Consider the following 21,815-nt stretch of genomic DNA (forward strand, 5'->3'; position numbering starts at 1 on the left):
GTCCTCAAAGCCACTCAAATGCCAAAAAAGTAAGTTAAAAAATCTTTAAAGTACTTCAAGGCTAAGATCAGCTAAATATAACTCAAGTCTAGACAGTCTCAACTATTAAAAGACGATCTTAAATATTTAAGCTGTTCCTTTTTATATTTTCCTCTGGCTGCTGATAATTGACTTTATCTCAGTGAGTGCATTAAAGATGCTGTCGCAGCTTGTTAACTTCGCTGATAACTTGATAAATGATGCCAGCCCAAAAATTAATAATAAAAAAAAAAACACGTTTTCAAGGAGCAAAAGTTTACAGCCAGCGCTGTGCTGGCCTGGCTCCATTGGCTGCCAGTAAAATTGCCATAATTTCATTGAGCAAAGACTTTAAACGTCTGGCACGTTCGACTTTTTGCTCTACTTATACTTATATGTTTTTTCTTCTGCTGCTGCTGCTGCTGCTGCTTCTTCATACTGCGCTGCACAAATCTCAATTGCAGTTGCTTTTATGGCTGCTGCAATTGGCTTTTGCGCTGTTAAGTCTTAATATTCTACTTGGCTTACTTGCAATTTTTTTTCAGCTGCTGCTGCAACGACTACTACGACTCAAATATTTGCCCCAAGCTTACACAAAGTGAACTTTCTACAGGGAAATAAAACAAACAGAGAGGAAGAGAGTTAGAGAGGGAGCGAGGCAGCTAGACAGCTGCCTGTGGCACTTTTCACACTCAGTTGCAAATGCCTCGAGCTGCTCTCTGCACATTTCTATATAGAGACGCATATATATTTATTTATTTAAATGTCTTTTGCCACATTTTGCATAAAATGAGCTGTTGGGCCGGCTTTAATGCGGTCAAGTCTCTGTTGCCGCACTGACAAAATAACTTTATTAGTTTCTGCGGTCCCTGGCCCCAAAATTTACCATAAAACACACAAATTCTGACTAACTGCAAACATAGATATATAAGGTATATAAAATTTATTGCTGGCATAGTTTCTACGGCTGCTGTTAATTAATTTAATTATCTTCTATTTGATTGCACACTTGCTGCCCGAATGTCAAAATATTTGCCCAGTAATTAAATGCAATCAATATTTGTATGCGAATTTATGCTAAGATAATTAATTTCTGTTTATTTTCGCCTACGTATGCGAGACGATTTGTCATGAATTAAATATTTCATTGACAGCAGCAAATGAATTTCATTCTATTGAGCGCCGGCTTAAATGATAAACATAAATATTTGAAGGCTTAAAAGCCAGAAGCTGCGCCTCGAACATTGTGCTAGACTCTTAAAATATTTATAAATTAATATTTAAAAATTTATGACTGTTTGTGCATAGAAGAAACTTTAAAATGAACCCAAATGAAAGAAATTGGTAGGAAGTGAACTTTAAACTAAACAAAAGAGAAATATTAGGGGAATAAAAATCTATTTGAATTTAATCACGAATCGCATAAACTATTTGACAGATTTTTTTTATGTGTTTAAAAGTTACTATTACTAATTTTTATTTTATATAATTATTTAACTATAATTTAATTTTTAATGATTTAAATATATATAATGAACAATACAAGATATAAAAATGTGTATGACAAAATATTACATGTAATAAAAATATGTGTTTGCAATAAATATAGAAATTTATAATAAAAAACATAAATTCTTTCATTATATATATATCTATCGAAAATATTGATTTATTTGCCAATTGACACGCTTTAAAAAATACAGCTAAAAAGTGTTTAAATTTGCTAATTTGCATTTTCAAAACATAAAAATTGTCTGTTTGTGCTGCGGGCAATTTATAAGCTTTTAGTCGAATCAAAATCCCTTGCTAATCATTTTAGCTGGCAATAAAAATGTTGTACGACATGCAAGCAAATAATTTGTAACACACACACACACATAGACACACACATGTGTGTATAGCTTCAATTTGTCGCAGTCCAATCAGAAAACATTTCAATAATATTCAAAGCACACACAGAACAACGAGCCACTAGGGCAATCAGCAAACAATTTGACAAATGCAAAAAGTCAGCAGGAAATGCAAAAAATAAAAAATAAATTATTAACCACAAAATACAGACATATATTTATACGTTATATATGCAAAATATATATGCTCTATATTTATTTATTTAATTAAATGATAAATGCGTATGCGCAGCGATGCGAAATCAGCTGCAAAATGAAATTCCAGCCGTAAATGCGGGCGTAAAAAGGCTTTAAGGCTTGTCAAGGTACACGTGCCACGCCCACAGCTAGTTTGGGTGTGAAATATGAAGGCGCAGCGCTATGGCTCTGGCGTTGCTTTAAAGCGCAAAAAAAGGGGAAGCACATAAAAAAACAACTGACAGCACAGTTAATTTCATAAGGCACATGACGTATACGCCCCTTAAGCCATAGACTGCGTGCAGGTGTGTGTGTGTGCTCAGAGCAGTCATGCATATTTATACATAACGAGCATCGCTGTATGAGTGTGTGTGTGTGTGTGTGTGTGTTATTTGGGGGTTCTGGGCACTTGAAGCGCTTTTGTTACCTGACGTCAATCGATTGATTTTGTGGCCCGCTTCACCCACCCCATCTAAATGCTGCCATTTGAGGCATTATTTACCTAACATATTCATATATGATACTCAGGCGCGCTGCCTAATTACTAGACACACATACATTTATATACATATATATACTTATATACGCTCTCATCAATATCATATGGATTGCCTGATTTATTATGCAATAATTAAGTACCTTGTAGTTTGTCTACCTTTTCGTATCAAGGTCCCAGTTCATATATTTTACATGTCCTCAGCTGTCTGTGTGTTGTCACTGTCCCATTGGTCTGATTAATGCCTTGAGCCAATGTCTGGCTCAATAATTGAACAAAAGTTTTTCCTTTTCTGCTTTTTGTTTTTACTGTCTCGCAGGACTATTTGGAATTGGGCTTTCCATTATGTTCTGTCGGCACATGTCATAAATGCGTGCCGTATCCTCGCATATGTCATTCGGTTTTTATGCACTCTCTGATAGCGTTTTATTGTCCATGGCCGATGAAATTTTAATAGCTTCCCCAAAAACTCCAAAGAGCCACACACGACTCGGCCGTTTAAACGGTCCCCTCCGAATTATTATTTCTGCATTTGAAAACACTTCTCATGCCAATCAAACATAACATTTATTTACCTATTTCGGCAATGGACCCCAACTCCGTTGAAACATAAACCGCTTAGAAATCGTGTTTTTCCTCAGAACTCATTTTAGCTCACAGAGACTTGTTTTGCTTCTGTCTTGTGTTGGTTTTGTCGAAGTATCTTAACTTCCTCATAGCCTATTCTACTTTATTATAATGTTTGCTTAATTATTCAATGCAAATAGTCAAGTTTTTAGGATATATCCTCTATCCTTTATGCTTTATCCTTTATCCTTTATCCTTTATCCTTTATCACTTATCCTTTATCCTTTATCCTTTATCCTTTATCCTTTATCCTTTATCCTTTATCCTCTATCCTCTATCCTCTATTCTCTATCCTCTATCCTCTATCCTCTATCCTCTATCCTCTATCCTCTATCCTCTATCCTCTATCCTCTATCCTCTATCCTCTATCCTCTATCCTCTATCCTCTATCCTCTATCCTCTATCCTCTATCCTCTATCCTCTATCCTCTATCCTCTATCCTCTATCCTCTATCCTCTATCCTCTATCCTCTATCCTCTATCCTCTATCCTCTATCCTCTATCCTCTATCCTCTATCCTCTATCCTCTATCCTCTATCCTCTATCCTCTATCCTCTATCCTCTATCCTCTATCCTCTATCCTCTATCCTCTATCCTCTATCCTCTATCCTCTATCCTCTATCCTCTATCCTCTATCCTCTATCCTTTATCCTATGTCCTTTAACCTTTATCCTCTATCCTTTATCCTTTATCCTTTATCCTTTATCCTTTATTCTTTATCCTTTATCCTTTATCCTTTATCCTTTATCCTTTATCCTCTATCCTGTATCCTCTATCCTCTATCCACTATCCACTATCCTCTATCCTCTATCCTCTATCCTCTATCCTCTATCCTCTATCCTCTATCCTCTATCCTCTATCCTCTATCCTCTATCCTCTATCCTCTATCCTCTATCCTCTATCCTCTATCCTCTATCCTCTATCCTCTATCCTCTATCCTCTATCCTCTATCCTCTATCCTCTATCCTCTATCCTCTATCCTCTATCCTCTATCCTCTATCCTCTATCCTCTATCCTCTATCCTCTATCCTCTATCCTCTATCCTCTATCCTCTATCCTCTATCCTCTATCCTCTATCCTCTATCCTCTATCCTCTATCCTCTATCCTCTATCCTCTATCCTCTATCCTCTATCCTCTATCCTCTATCATCTATCCTCTATCCTCTATCCTCTATCCTCTATCCTCTATCCTCTATCCTCTATCCTCTATCCTCTATCCTCTATCCTCTATCCACTATCCTCTATCCTCTATCCTCTATCCTCTTAAGCCCGTTGCACTCAATACCAATTTGCCTTTTTATTTATTAACTAAGCAGACAAAGTTTATCTGAATAAATATAGAAAGCAAAATACAATCGCCTCGCATGTTGAGATTCAATCAAAGCAATATTTATTTTTAGATATATAATAAATACGTATTAATCGGCTAGCCGTAGCTGGGTCGCTGTAATTCGCATTTTCCCAGGCAATTTATATATAGACAAACAATAAATACATATTAATCATGTAGCTTAGACTGCGCGCCTTTGCCATTTGCCCGCACCTAATTCGACTATGAAAATCAATATGCCCATGGCATGTCCGAGAAGAAACAGTTTCCAAAAGAACTCGAGGTCTCTGTAGCGCGTGATAATCGGCCTCTCAGCCGAAGCTCTGACCACCGTTGGAACTTTGCCTATGAGCATATCGTGAAAGGCATTCTTCTTCAGCCACTTCGTTATGCCCGAGCTCTGGGCATTCATGATGAAATCGTCAAGGGCTGAGGCGTAGATGGAGTTCTTCTGCAAAATTGTGTTCATTGGAATCAGTTCGGCAATCTGAATATCATTCGATTTGCATAGGATTGGCCGTTTATAGGTTTTCTGATACATCTCCAAAGCTCTCCAGACAATCGAATTGGTCTGATAGGCGTAGCTCGAGTTTAGGCTCAGCAACAGCTCGGCATGATCCTTGGAGGTCATAAAGACGGCATTGGGAACATTTTGGATAAAGAAATTCGCATCGTATTCCATCTCGATAAGCATGCGAGTTCTGTATTCAAACAGAACTGGCAAACGGCTGGCATTTAGCTCTGCATAGTTCTGGATATGCGTTTCATGGGGCCGTTTGGTTACCCAGGTGCTCAAGCTGGCATTGAATGCGACATTGCACATGATGCCAAGGACGGATAGTTGAAGCACCAGTTGCCGCAGCGACAGACTCCTCGAGCGGGTAATGGGCACCGGCTGATTGATGAAGAAACGCAGAACATTTAAGTTCAGCCAGAGCTGCGAATAATGCAGATTCAAGTGCGATTTGAGCTGGCAATAGTTGACGAGTGTCTCGACCAAGCTAAGGTTGATGTACAATGCCAGCATCTTTAGCACGATCTTCAGGGGAAACATGAGCAAGTAGATTTGCCCGATGCTCAGCTCCTTGCCGCACGGCACCACGATCAGGAGGCTGGCCAGGCCCAATGTGGCTGAGTTTTGGACGCCCTCCGCTTTATAGCGCTGCGAAAACGGCTGCAAATTGGTCACAAAGTCGATGTCTCCCCGATTTAGCATTAGCATTATCTCGGGCGTATACAACACCTTGTACGTTTCAGTGTCCAGCGGATTCAGGTAATGAAGATCAATATTGCGATGCTTGGCAAAGCTGCGCATCAGATTGTAGCAGAAGCCATTCAAGTATTGTCGGCCAGTGCGCGGATCGCGGCTAATGAAATTATTTGGCGGCACCAGCGAGGGTACCATGACAGCGCGCTTGCCATGAAAATCGCGCCAGTGTTGCACAAAGAGGCGTTCAGTGTTGCCAATCGCCGCGTAGCTGGGCTGAGGAAACGGCTGCATGCGCAGCAAAGAGAACTCTGCTCTGCCCTCAATCAGTATTATTATATTGTAGTAGAGGTGTCGCTTCGCCTGACATCTAATTATGTCGAGCAATTCCTGAACATTCGCCACTTGCAGCCAAATTATAATCCTCGCCTCACGCATGCCCTCCAGATTTCTGGCCAATGCGGTGAGCAGATCCGCATCTCGTATTTCGCTTATGTAAATCAATGCCAGAGCCTTGCGTGTATGCTTGTGGACACGAATCACGTTTCGTTCGTCGTAACGCAACACTGACCAATTAGACGGGGGCCAGTGTTGCAAAGCATCTAAATTAGTTTGCTGCCTGCGCTGCAGCAGCAGCAGCAGCTCAAACGGCTCTTCCTCATTCACCTCTGCCAACAAATTAGAGAGCACATCTGCTCGACGCTCCACTTCCAGGCCAAGTCTCGACCAACAGCTGCCACAGAGCAGGCCGAGACAGAGCAACAATTCCGTTTTGGCCATTACAATTCGCTTTAGTCTTCGAACCGAACTGTCAACGTTGACTGTTTGACAGCTCTTTTAAAGGTTTAGCCAGCAATCGTTATAATTGCATTAAAAGCATATTTTGAAAATCCATTTGCTGACGATAAACATCCATTAAAGGAGTGCATTTTAATAGACAAATTTGATTTTAAGTGGCAGCGTAACTGTGACAAAGTGTATATAGTTTGAATATCTTTCAATAATCTACACAGAAATTTAAGTTTTAGTACAGCAGATGCTTGTATATAGATAGATAGATATATATGTATATATATACTCATATACTCATATATTTATATATTTATATATTTATATATTTATATATTTATATATTTATATATTTATATATTTATATATTTATATATTTATATATTTATATATTTATATATTTATATATTTATATATTTGTATATTTATATATTTATATATACATACAGATTTATCGTTTTTCTAGCTTCGTTGAGCATGAAATTTCAAGCTCAGAGACAAGTGCTGAGTAGATTTAACTCTGTTGCTTTTTGCTCTCAATGTTTATCTGTCTAACTAGCCCTAGATAGCAACACTTCAATCTTAGCCTAATAAAAAAACTGGAGACTTGAAATTTTAAGCTTAGATACTCCAGTACCAAAAAACCTAGTTGTATGTCTCAATTCAGCCCATTCAGTTTCTTATTCAATCATAACTGGCACATCTCTAAAGTAAGTTTTGCATTTTGTCTTTCATTTTGCTTATACAATTTTGATTTATTTTATATTTTTAATATATCAACGCAATTTCAGAAAAATTAATCAAAGTTCAATGGCCCATCGAAAAGTTTTCCTCTTTGAAAACTTGGGCATATTTTATGGCGTTTGGAAATTATTGAAATTCATTTAACACAAAATTTACCAAGCACAATTTCTCAATCAAGTCGTCATCAAAGTCAGGCCTAGTCATTTGCTTCAGGTATGAATAGACATAGTTAGAGCAAATATCTTCAAGGTTCCTTTAAGCTAAGCAGCAAACTAAAGTTTTCAAACTTAAAGATTGCAACTTCTAATTGAACAAAAAAAAAACTATTTTCTTGCTACAAAATATGTTAAGTTTAGTAAAGTGCAAATAAACAAGCTGAAAAGTGAGTTATTTATATCAATGTCTATTCAATGAATAGCAGCCATCTATAGCGCCACCTAGCGGCCATTAGCCGCGTTCTAATCCAACGCCATCTACGATAACGATCGCCAGGTGGTGGCAAAGCTTTTCACAGCAAAAGCTTCGCTATCAAAGGAAGCTGAACAGTCGCACTCTTTGGTTTTCTACTCTCTATACTCGATTAAGTCTGTAACTAAAGAAAAACTGATAATATAAAATATTATTTCATTAAATATTCTATAAGATACATAAGCACTCTAAGAGTTCATAGCATAAGCACTTCACACACAGCAAATCCTTGAATGCATTTCCCATAGTTTCAACCTTTTTCCACACTCCTGCAACACCACAAAGCTACATACAAACCCGACCCGACCTAAGCCCAGAAGCAGCTCATTTCCAAACCCCAAACTCATTTCCATGCTAAACCAACGCTAATGCCAAACATTTTATCTGCTGGGAAATCTTTTTATATTTTGCGACATAAGCTTAAACAAATGCGCAGGTGAGTGCTTGGCAGGTAGAGAATACGTTAAATTTCTGTGTAATGCCAGCTGGCGTGACATAAAGCTGCTAATTAACAACAGATTGCTAGGTGAAATTAAGCAAAAATTGCGTATACGCAGCGTGCGCTTCAAATATTCAAATGAGCATGAATTTAAAGTGCTACTTGACAGCAAAAAATATATATATAGAGAAGCAAAGGAGCAACACGCATGTGCTTAGATAAATATTTAATTAAAGGCGCAACATGCGACGCTAATTATGGCCAACAAGGCAACAAGGCAACGAGCAGGCAAGCGCTAACTGGCAGCTACGTGAATGTCAGCAGTTTGTGCCTTATCCGACAGCAAACGCCGGAGCTGCAGCCTAAGATAGAGAGGACACGAGTGAGTAGCAGAATTTGTTGTTATTTTGCATTAGAAACCCAGTCGAGCTGAACCCCAAACGACATAATTTACAAAAGCGCTTTGGCAGTTAGTCTGTGTGAGTAACCAGAGTCAGAGTCCTAACCGGCGAGCCAGAGCTGGGGCCGGGGCCGAGGCCGGGGCCAGTAGGCTTCCGGCCCTTTCCGGCTGACGTCCAGCGTCCGGCAAGTGTCAGTTGCACTGCTGTCGGCGGCTGGTGTCGGTCGTTGTGGCAGTTGTGCAACATTTCAAGCGCATTTAATGCGCATAATGTCAACTGCAATGGCCTGCTACAGATACAGCTACAACCTCAGCTATGGCTAAGAGACACAGCGTAGAACCACATTTACGTTGTTTCAACTCTCGGCTGAGTTAAGCATTTTGTTTACTGCTTGTTTGTGGTTGCGCCTTTGCCTTTGTGTACACAGCACTGCCACGCCCACCTTTAATTGAGCAACTTTTGCACATTTAATGCCAACAGCAGGCTGCAATTTGCACAGGTAAAGACCACACCTCACACACAGCAGTTTAAATGAATGTACATAGTTTGTAGTTAGTCTTTGTCTTTGGGGTATTTTCGTCAACTGCGTTTTGTGCATTAAATTTAGTTGTGAGGAAAGGTCCAGAGAATAGGACCATGTGGATGATATGGAAAATAATCTTAAGCATAATACTTAGCTTAGGAAGGAGAAGAGCAGCAAAGGAGAAGATTATTAGAAAAAGGGGGAGTAGGACAAACAGAGTGAGAGGGCAAAAGAAAATCCACAGCAAGAACGACAAGGGGGAGAGACAGAGGCAAATAAAGGTAAAGTCAGAGATAGTTAGAAAGAGAGAGAGAGAGAGTAAATCTGAAGAAGCGAGCATGACAAAGGAACAAACAAAAAAGAGAGACAAAAAGAGCAAGAGATTCTCTTGCGGTCTCTCTCTCTTTCTTTCTCTGTGTTAACGCTTATCTGTAAAGCCATAAGCCACAATAACAAACCTTAAATAAAAACATAATATTTACAGTTTAGAAAACCCTCATAGCAAACAAGAGAAGAATACAGTATGAGAGAATACGTTATAGATATCCAGCAAATATTTCAGAATGCATTGAATAAGCAAAGAATTAAATAAAAAATAAAGTGAGAAAACGCATTAAGTTACTCAGCGAATGGCATGTTTTGAGAATGTCGCACAATGTAAAATAAGTTTATCAAAAATTCCTGAGGAAGCGCATCAACATTTGGAGGAGACGTTGGGGAATGTAACTCAATAAGGAACAAAGAAATTCAATGTAGCTGAAAAGTAGAAATTTCGTCAGACTTTCAAGAATGCAGCACGAAGTAGTCAGGCAACTCCAGACAGAGGCAGGGCACAAAAGTATATCAATATGCACAGAAGTATGCAATGGCTTTCAAGTCGTTTAATAGTAATGTCTGCGAATATTTATGTTGAGTGCCAACTAGTTGTTTGGGCCAACTATTGTTATCGTGCCCAAAAACAATTTCAATTGAATGTCAATTTGCATTTACCACAAATTGAACATTTTGAGTGCAGTTAAGTGCAATGCAATGTTAGCTGATAAAAATATATGACTTATTCATGTGCAGAAAAAAACAGAAGCATACGCGCTAATTGATTAATTAAACAAATTAAGCTGGTCACTTGAATAAAATAATAATAAAAAAATTAAATAACAATGAATATAAAATGAAATGATTTTGTAAAAAGAATTTGTATAATATATAAGTATTAAACAATTTAATATGAGCATAAAATAATTATTCCATAAATATAATGTAATATAATTTTTTAAATACTGAAAACTATATTTAATAATTAACAAAAAAATTATCAGACAAAATCAATTCTTTATTAAAATAGTTGAGTAAAGTTGTAAACAAAAAGATTTCTTGACAAAATAAATTAAATTTAATTTTGTTTGAAGTATTAATTATTAAATAAAATTAAAATTAAACAATAACTTAATTGAATTCTGAAAAAAGTAATAAAAACATGTAATATCAACAAATCATTTTTTACTTAAGGTAAAAAATCAAGATAAATGCAAATAAGATATAAATATATTTAGATTTATTTTTAGTTATTTTTAGTTATATATATACTTTTACAAATGATGAATAATTATAGGTTATAATTAAAATGAATAATTAAATAATCAACAAAGTTGAACTCATAAATATTATATAATTTTTAAAAATATTCTTAATTAAAAAATTAATAAATTAAGTTTCTTCTCAAAATAAATTGTATAAATAATAACATGAAATCAGCTTGACTGCAGAAACCTTTCGAAAAGGTTTAATCAACAGTTTCAAGTTCTCAAACACGTTCAGAGCATTTGACCATTAACATATATATTTCAGCCGAAACAAGTTGGAAAACAAAATAAATACTGAGCACACACCCACACAAACGCACTCGAACACACACAACTAGAAAGCTTAACCTTTATTGATATAAAATTCACGCACGTAAGCAAACAATTTGCTTCAAACCGACACACAAAAAAGAAACAAAAACAAAAAAGAAAAGCGTTATAGAAAATAATAAAAATAAAACAAATGCCACAAACAAAATTGCACAATTTTCCACTCTTTATTTTTCTTTTTCCTTTCTTTTCTCTTTTTTTTTTTGCTGTGTTTTCCCGCAGCGAATTTTGCGGCGGATGCGATTGCGGATGTGGATGCGTCTACGGATGCGGAATCATAGACGAGTGCACAATTGAGTCGACGTAGAGCTGGCAACACCTAGCGTTAAAGGAATCTAAAACAAAAACAACAAAAAATACGTACCATGGGTTTGCTGTAGACGCTCTATGTGTGTGTGTGAGTGAGTGTATGTGTGTGTGTGAACGTCTATGTTGTTGGCTTTGGCTGTTGGCTTTTATGAGCTGCAAGTTTTGGAGTTTCTTTACGGTTTCGTTTTTTTTTTTGTTTTTGGTTGGGTTTTCTTTTTATTGGCGTTTATTTGTTGGCCGTTATATTTTTTGTGTGTGTGTGCAAACGATGCCCACAGGACACACTCGAGCGAAGGATTGCGCGAGCGCGACTGCGACGGACGCGACGACGGCGACGGCGACGGCGACGACGACGGAAAAGCGACCAAGCATTATAAAAGGTTAATAGCAGCTTGTAATAAATTGCCGTATGCAGCCAGCTTGAACTTTGAACCTTACTTTTGCGCACTGCGGCAAACGAATCGTAGCTTGCGGTAGGCTTCGAGCAGCATCCAGCGATACGGCACACATAAATAAGACAAACTATACAGATTAAACGGGCCGGGCCCGGCCGCCACTCACTGCTAAACAGATCTGTGTCAAGCTGCACGCAGTTCGCTTATTTATTTATTTATGCGCACAACACAGAGACACAGTCCAAGACACGGTCGCAGACAGTTGCACAGCGAATTGACAGCAGCCACGAAACGAGAGACAAACAACAACAATTTTACTGCCACTTATATGTTTAGGCCGAACTAAAGCCAAATTAAATATTTAAGCTACGAGTTCGCTACAATTGATTTATACGCAATAAACACACAGTCAAACACACTCACACACCCACACACCCACACACACGCTCGTTTAATATAATTTTTATGTCTATTAATAATACACTTGTTATCTTGAGATTTATGGCAACTGTTGCTAGCAATTATTATAATTTTTTGTTAAGTTTTGGGCGAACTTTTGTGTGAAAAACTTTTTTTGAAATTGTTGTGCAGCGGCTAAAGTAATTTATAAATTATTTTCAATTTTATTTTAATTAAATTTTAATTTCTTTTAATTTTATTTCAATTATAATTTAAATTTTTTAAATTTTATTTCAACTATATTTTAATTTTTTCAAATTATTTTTTGGATTTTTCTACAATTTATAATTGAACTAGTCTTCGTTTTAATTTTAGTTAATTTGTTAATTTTTTTTACAAGAATTAATTAAATTCGCTAGGCAATTTAGTTTTTTTAATTAGTTTAATTAAATTTAAAAAGCAAATTTTTCGCAAATTTCCACATTTTTTTGGCACGAAAAAATGTCACGCACACGACACGAAGAAGACACGCACGCACACACACACACGCAGGCACGCTGACACGCACGCACGCATTGACACAGAGACGAACACACTTCTTATAGACGCTATGTGTGTGTGTGTGTGGTCGGGAAAAACGTTTGAAGGAAAATGCTTGAACAGGCGGCCGCACACGGTTACGAGTGAAAATCACATGTTTCATGTGCAAAGTATAAAAGCAAACTGAAACCCGATGTCGCTGCCAACGACATCTGCCATTGTATAATGCCCGAGAGCTGTTAACTGCGAGCCGAGCAAGTGTGACACGCGGCGTATGCGTAACATCGCAGGACATTCACATAGATGGTAAGGCACGACGCTGAGTTGAGAGCTTTTCGTGACCAGCAGAGAGACAGAGAGAGAGAGTGTGTATGTGCAAAAGCTCGCACTGTTAAAGGTAGCTCTGTTAAACGTAGCTCTGTTAACGCGCTGTTCAGTTAACAGTTTCTGCTGTTAAGGGACGTTCAGTATACGAGTAGTTGCCGGCTTTAGAATATTATTTGTATGACTGTTTAGGTGTCAACAAGGAAATCCAGCATGAAAGTTTGAACAGATTAAAGCATTAATATGAATATTTAACATATTGTATAATAGTGAATAGGCAAAAAAGTCTCTAAGATGTAAGTAAACTGCAATAAAATACTTTGCGCGCAGAAGATTGAAGAAGTACAGCCAAATTTATAATAAACGTAAGAACTTTGAAGCCTTATTAAACTTCTATATTATTTTATACGAGCCACTAGCTCCAACAACTCATATTCTTAAATTTGTATTGGGAAAATATTTCTTTAAATTTATAGAATTCTAGCAACGCGACAGCTGACAGCTATCCATATTAATTTTTAAATTTTGAAATACAAATGTTAAAAATTTAAAAATAATAAATACATAATGAATATGAATGTAGGATTTATATTTTAAAAATTATATCATTAAAATAATATTATTATATGAATTGTTGTATAATTCATTTTTGAATATTCTTTTGTAAATTAAATTGATAATAATATAATAACATATTATTTCATCAAATTTTCATCAAAAAGAAAATGCAACTTTTTTTAATAATTTTTAATAACGATTATAATTTATATAATTATATTAATTATTTCATTTAAAAATATATATAAGCATATTTTTATTTGATTGATCAGCTAGGCATAAAATTAACAATTTACTTTGTTGTAATACAGTTGATTTATTTGTATATTCAAATGCATTCATTATATACTTGGTTTACATCTTTTTAATTTATAAATATTTTTTCACTTAATACAAATATGTGATTATTTTTAAGATTTTCCAAATGTATTTTGAACCCATTAATTTTTTTCAAATTGTTTTTTAATAATTGGGAATTTATATTTTATGAGTACTAGCAGAAATAGATTTCTGGACTGGCCTGTTATAGCATTTTTGTTGGCTTGTAATTATCAGCTAGACAAACGATTTTATAACAACTCTCAAACAAACAGAACAACAGCAACAACAACAACAACAATGAAAAGTTGTTAACAAGCTGCAAGTCTAATTAACGCTAGACGTTGTCATATTTATGACCGCAACTCGACATTTATTTCAGTGTCATGTGCTGGAGCTGACAATGTGCCAGCCGCAGCGCCAACCGCAAATCATTTAAGGCTCTAATTAAATTTAAAAGCCCAACACACACAGAGCCACATTCACAGTCATAACTGCTGCTGCTGCTGCCGCTCAACAGGTGGCGCTACACATGTACAAATATGACATTAATTGACAACGCACAAATAATGCGCATACGCCACGTACCACCTGGACACTAATGTGGCTACTTGCTACTTTCTCTGCATTACATAATAAAAATAAATGAATTGCTATTTATTTAATGGAGTGTAGCATATATTGCTATGCAATTCAGATAGAATGACAAATGTAAACAACGATAAATGTCATAATGCCAAAGCCAAACAGAGCAGCGGGTGTTTCGTTGGGCGCTGGGACCACAAAGCAAAGCAAAGTGAAGGCAAAACAATGTACAAGAGCACTGCTGGACCAATAAATCAATGTGAAAGGCCAACAGCTACGTCTTCTGCTCCCTTCTGCTCTAGCCAGCGGCTGGAGTTACGCCTGAATTCCATTTGAAATGCCAAACACAGCAGCTGGATAGCCACTCAAGCAGGCAGGCCGGCAGGCCGACTGGCCGACTGGCAGGCAGGATATACACACAACACACAGAGAAGACACGCAGGAGAGCAGCTGCCTTGACTCAGAGGCAAGGCAAGGGAAGACAAGGCAAGTCAAGCCAAGTCGAGTCAAGTCAAGTCAAGTGTAACGGGCTGGCATTGACAATGCCTTGGCGAACTGTGCGTTGAGTGCCGAGTGTTAACATACTAATATACACTTTGCATCTTAATCGTCCTTTGCCGTTAGAGCCTGTTAGCATGCCAACAGCAACAACAACAGCTATCTGCCCGTCTTAATGCTGATGACAATGATAGCCCAGTCCTGCCAAAGGATGCCTGCTCCTTACGACTATGCCAATCGTTTTGATTGCGGCCTACATCTACTGCGACTTCAACTTCTGCCGCTGCGTTTATTATTATTGATGTTGTTGCTGTGTTATTGTTTGTTCAATCATTATCGTTGACATATTTATGCCATAATTGGCTGATTATTTTGTTTTATTATTGAAAATATTTTATGCATAAGTTGGCCGCAGCAGCAAAAGCTGTTTAGTGTCTTCTATTGACAACTTAAGCAGATAGATAGCCAATCCAAGATATACTCAGAGCTTATGTCATGCATTAAATATTTGTGAACTAAACTAAATGCCAAGAAATTTCAATTAAATATTTAAATGGCCTAAGCAAATCAGCAAATTTTGTAGAATTAACAACTTGGTTAGGGAATTTATATAATTTATATATTTATATATTTTTAATTATTTACAAACATATTTATATTTTATATTTTATTATTATCTATAAAAAAAAGAAAATTAAATTTTAAAAATTCTTAAAAAATAATTTAATATAATAATAAGCTGTCTGCTTAGGAAAATACAATTTATTTTTAATTTTACAAATATTCCATATTTAAAAAATATATATATAAATATTACAAATTATTAGTACATAAATAAAAAATTTAATTAATATTAAAAACAATATTTATGTAAAAAAATTAATATAACTAAGAAAACATATTCTATTTATTTATTTACTATTTTTCAGCTGTAATTTGTTTTCAGTTTGAAATTATGCAGAAATCCGAAGCGCCATCTGTTGCACGTGCGGGCAATCTGCACGCATTAGAACTCTACACAAAAAGCTCGCCGCACTCACACTCAACAAAGCACACGCAATGGAGAAACAGGCAGAGCACAGCCGTTAACAATGCACAGTACACAAAATTGCTGTTTGTGTGTGTGGTTTTTGCACACTCTGGCAACGCTGCTGCGACCACGAGCTCTCGTTAGCGCTCACGCAGCGAATAACAAGCACAAAGCAAAAGCAGCGCAAACACGTGGCCAACTAAGAGCACGAAACAAAGACGTTAAAGAGAGCGTGAGAGAGCGATTGAAGTAGCAACAGCAGCGACCGCTGACGTCGCAGTTGCAGCGCTGCGAGCAGCACAGTTAACAGAGAGTTAAAAAGGATTTCTAGAGCTGCGCTCGTTTACCTCTCTGTGTGTGTTTGTGTGTAGCGCGTTATGATGCGTAATGCTAAGCGTGTATTTGTCTGGACGCATAGCTGATTTGGCAACCGGCGCCACACCCCATAACATAAGCCAACTCCCCGTTAGCCAAGGTCATTCGAAATGTGTTCTGCGAAATGTTTGCCATTTCGGGCTGAACTGTTGAACCGGCGGCCTTCACCTGCTGCACACGTTTTCCACCAGATAATAACAAAATGCAGATTGCTGCAGCATAATTGACAGAAGCAACAACAACAACAACAAAGTTGCATTTGTGGGTGCGCCACTAACTGGAGCAGATTAAAAATTTCAGTCTTGGCGCTCTGCGCTAATTAACTGCCCGCACGCAATGCGCCAGTTGTAAAATGGAAATAAAATAAAATTAACACAAGCACACGAACAGAGTTTTTGCTCCTAAAAATGAATTTGTCTTAAGCTCGTGGCACAATTCCATTTTATACTTGTTGCGCTGGCATTGAGCCATTAAATGCTATTAATTATTTAATCAAATCTTATGAGGGGCCCAGTGCCAACGTCGCGTATACGCACTGCGAGCTTTAAGGCTGCGCCTGAAAGCAGGCAACGAAATTGCTCGCTTAACGCGTGTGTGAGTGGGCGTGACTGCAGCATTTTAAGATAATTTGTTTGCTTTTCAGCTTAAATATTTTTTAGCTTTAAAATTTTCTATAATTTTTTGTTGTATTTAAATCTGTTTCAGCACTACGTCCGACATTCTTTTTAAGATCTGTGCCATGGCAAGCCCCAAGCGCTGTCCGCATTGCCACGTTCCTTTGTGGCACAAAAAAAATGAAGAAGAAAAAACATTTGTATTTGTTCTGTCAGCAGCTGTTGCCATAACACAATATTCCCCTATGACAGCTAAGCGACCCTCTGAAGCAAAGGCTACGCCAAGCGCAACACGCTGCACACAGCCCTGACATTTGTTTTCTCATATCATTTCATATATTTTAATCAACTTTCGCATATATTTACAATACTTTTTGTTTCAAATGAAGAAATGACAAAAGGTAAAAGTAATATGTTTTTAGAAAGTAGCTAAGTAGATGAAGATATTAGTATTTTCTTTTGAATATGTTGCAGATAAATATATATAAAATTTAAGAAAATATGTATATATATTTAAATATTTATATAAATATATATAGAGTTTTTGTACAATAAAAAATTGAATTTGAATTTGTTTTTAATTTTATAAATTAGAGAGACTTGAATTAAGTTTATATATATAATCCTGTATAACATTCGCAGTTGGAGTTTTATTTAAAATAATTGTATACATTTTTTATTTAAGATATTTTTGATATAACTTTCTTTTTCTTTAAAATTTTGATATTTCAAAGTTCAACCGCTTTTAATTCAAAAAATATAATTTATTTCCAGCAAAAGTCAATGAAATATTTCGCTTTTAAATAAATTGACTTTCACTCTTTAAACACCTTAAGCCGCATTCGCTTTGGGCCTAGAAGTGAAACACATTTCGTTACTCGTTATTTCAGCTGTCAGGCAGCTGTTATTTCAGATAAAAAAAGAAACACTCAATGCCAAATGCTGACAGCCACAGTTAAAGACAAGACACGGAAGAGCAAGCCGAATGCGACAGGCCACATATCATTTAGAGATGCTGGCGCAGGTACGACAAAATGATGGCGGCAAAAGTTGCTCGTAAAGTGACAACAATTGCCACGCCCAGCTGCCCAGCTGCCTACTGCCTGCCGTTAACATCTTAAGCAGGCGCAGCCGTCAACCACATGTCACAGACGGTTTGCCTACCAAATTAGATGCAAAAAATGTTTTGTTGGTGTTTTTTTTTTATTGCCTTCTGAAAGACTTCGCTGAAGTTCCGTTAGCAAATTTAATGCTGCTATGCACAATTTAAGATGCTTACAATTAATGCCAAGCAACTAGGAGCGCAAATGGCGCATATTACTCATACGTACCGTTACACACATAAATTTATGGCTGAGCAACAAACTGCTTCTTAAGACCAAAAGCACTCACCTGCAAAGAACAGAAAAAAGATATGTATATAAATAGAAAGTTGAGTGGGAATTGTGTGAGAAGGGAATTCGCTTGACCAGGGCCAAGTAAACACCTGAATCGGGGCGTTGCTAAAAGGGTAGGGCCAAGCAGCTTAACAGCAGCAGGCTGTTAATGTTTTTCAATAGCTCTTGATATATGAGCCTCGAGTGAGTGTGTTTTTATACACTGTATGTGTGGGAGTGTGTCTCGTTTGTTGTGTTTTCTAAAAGGATTTTATGCCTTTGCTGTGTGACAAGGATTGTATTGCAAGGCGATAGCCACACAGAAAGCAAAGACATGTATGTGAAAACTTTATGGCAGAAAACTGAGAAAATTTAAATTTCCAGGAAAATATATTACTTAAAGATTATGTAGGAGTTCGTGGAAAAGCTCTTTGAAGAGTAAGCTATTATTAAAAAGATTTTGTTATTTATTTAATTTCTTTTAGTTTCCTTCTGACTTATATAAGAGGACATATAAAGAATTACAACTAATTTAATTCATTTAAAAGCTAAAAAAGCAATTATACATTATTAAATATTTTTATCAAAAATTTCCACCTTAAAAACTAAAAGCAAATATTTTAAATAAATAAAAATATTTTTTTTTAACCTTCATATGTATTTTGCTTATAATTAATAATAAAAGCATTTAAAGAAGGCTCACAAAAAAGTTCTTGCAAATTTTTTTTATTTTGAAAAATAAGAAGAAACTACAAGAAATTACAAATGTGTTTTACAAGTAATTAACGAAAAAAATATTCATTAAACAAAACTACCAAAATATATGTATGTAATTTATTTTGAATAAATAACAATAATATTTTAAATAAAAAATTAGAAAAAATTACCTTGAGTTAAATAATAATGTATTTTAAATATAACATAATAACTTTTTATAATATTTAAAAATAAAGAAACTTAAAACAATTTCCTTCATAAATATATTTTATTAACTTTTAAATTAACTTATTTTAAACTTCATTAAAAAAACACAATTTTTTAATTTTTATTTTCAAAACTAAAAACTCGTCACTGCAAGCCGTTAAGACTAATTAAAAAGTATTTAACAGACTCTCAATTAATGAAGGCATTAAAAATGCCCCAGCTGAAAGCCAGAGCCGCTGCCACAGGCTCAATTAATGTTTATCACTGCAATCAATGTCTGTCAGTAAAGCTCACGCAGTTGCTGACACTGCCAGAGGCAAAAATACAGAAAGAGCGAAGGAGCTGCACACAGACACAGATACCATAAGCTGCAGTATGACAAGCCAATTAGCTGGCGGCGCACATAATCACCTATCAAAAGGTGTCGATGCAGCAGCAGCAGCAGTAGGAGCTATGGCTAGGATACTGACAAAAAGCGAGCATAATTGAGTTATTTACGCTAATTGCCATACACACACAGACACACACACAATCTGGAGCAGGCTTTCAGCTACTAACATAAATTGCCGGAGCTGTGCGGTGGACCGCAAAGTTTGCACAGCGCACGTGACTGCCAAAACAGGCAAACAAGCTGAATAAATGAATGACTGACTGACTGAGGGATTGACTGACTGACTGCTTGATTGACTGGCTGCCTGTCAGACAGTCGAGGCGTCTCAACACGTCTGGCAGCCACACGTATCGCTGAGCCTTTCGAATTCATATTTCATATAAATTATAGACCGGGCCGAGGGCTGGGCGGAGGCATAAAACGTTGCCTGCTTCCTGTTGCTGTGCGCTGCACATCCGCTGCCAGTCTGCCAATTGCCACACACAAATTACTGTGCATGTGGGCGTGGCAGACAGTGAAATGCACAAGCCCTTCCAGCAAAGGCATGCCCCATTGGGCCACATTGAGCCACATTGAGCCACATTGCCGCAATGCAATTACATATATTCAATTTTCAACGTTCTACACAACATGGCTGGAGGTGGGGCAAGCAAATGTACTGGAGGCGCCTCTTGTTGCATGTGTCAATTTATTTCATTTGTGCGCGCAATTTACGTAGCATAAAAAATTGTCTCTCTTTTCTTTCTAAACACAAGCTTTTAGAAACAAGTTGTGCGAAATATTTGAGAGCAGAGAATGAAAATTTGATTTATTATGAATTTAATAATATTAACAAATAAAAAAATATTTTTATAAAAATAAATAAAAGTCTTTTCTTGCGCTAGTTTAAGATTATTGCAATAATTTAAATATATATTTTTAGTGCAAGTTTTGATATAAAAATTAAAACTTATTTTCTTACAAAATACGCAAATAAATATTATATTATGGCACAATTATTTATAAAATAATATAAAAACTTATATGCTTTTCATTTATATACATTTTGAGATAATAAAATAATAATAAAACATATATAATAAAACTAAAAAAAAAAAATTTACACCAAATTAAACGCTGAACTTATTTAATTAAATAAATTAATTCATGCATATTTTACATTTTCAATCTGATTTATTGAAAACTCAATTAAAATTTCACTTCATAAATTAAATTTCGCATTTAAGTATTAACAATTCAGTTCACGCGTGTTAAGTCGGCCTTCCTATGGCGCACATCCTGCCACAGGATGTGATTGATGACAGTTCGCAATCAACTCTGTGCAAGGATATTCAAAATTTAAATACACAAAACTTATAATAAATTATAGTCAAATTCTGTGCACAGAATATACATTTCTATGCACTTAAATAATCTGACAAATTGGCTAAACACAATTTTTGACTAAACTCATTAGGCATTAACACTTTGGGGCTATCTGCAGCCCATTCATCAATAATTTACCAATATTTACCAGCCCTGACTGTTAGCCAAGCTAATACGCATTAATGTCAACACATCTAGAGCCACGCCCACACCCTCGCCCCCGCGTTTAATTCGATGAAAGTAATGTTCGTTAAAGTTCGCCCAGCTTTACGTCGTTCCGTATTAATGTAATAAAACGTAGAAAAAAGATTGAGCCATAATCACGCAGACAACGGGATAACAGGATAATAAAGTTCAAGTGCTCAAACCAAATTAAAGTGACCAACGGCCTGTGACGTCCACAAAATTTCATTGTAGCTTTTATAGAGGACGCAGTCATCCGCACAACATGGCGTATGGGTGATTTCTGTTGCTCAACATTTAATTTATTAGAATTTGTGCAAAGGAAAATTAACGTTGGAATGCAACAAATAAACACATTTTATTTAAAGAAATTCTAAATAATATATAATAAAATCTAAGACGAAAAATAAACAAGCTAAATTCAATGACAAAGGAAAGCTTAGAATTTTGGCATGCAAAAGATTTGCTTTACGTAAGCGAATTAGGCGAATTAGAAATATTTGGAGAATATTTTGTGCTTTGTGTGCTAGAGATTATTGTTATGCTTTAAAGCAAATAAGATAATATAATATAAGTATAAGATGTTGTAGCAA

General features: G+C 36.1%; 1 protein-coding gene across 5 annotated transcripts in view; it reads right to left on the minus strand.

Moving 5' to 3' along the window:
• LOC111605706 (potassium channel subfamily T member 2) overlaps positions 1 to 21,815 on the minus strand; it is a 148,810-nt gene that overhangs the window by 80,485 nt on the left and 46,510 nt on the right. The window lies entirely within an intron of this gene.

This window comes from Drosophila hydei, unplaced genomic scaffold (genome assembly GCF_003285905.1).
Source record: "Drosophila hydei strain 15085-1641.00,03,60 unplaced genomic scaffold, DhydRS2 tig00008122-arrow-pilon, whole genome shotgun sequence".
NCBI lineage: Eukaryota > Metazoa > Arthropoda > Insecta > Diptera > Drosophilidae > Drosophila > Drosophila hydei.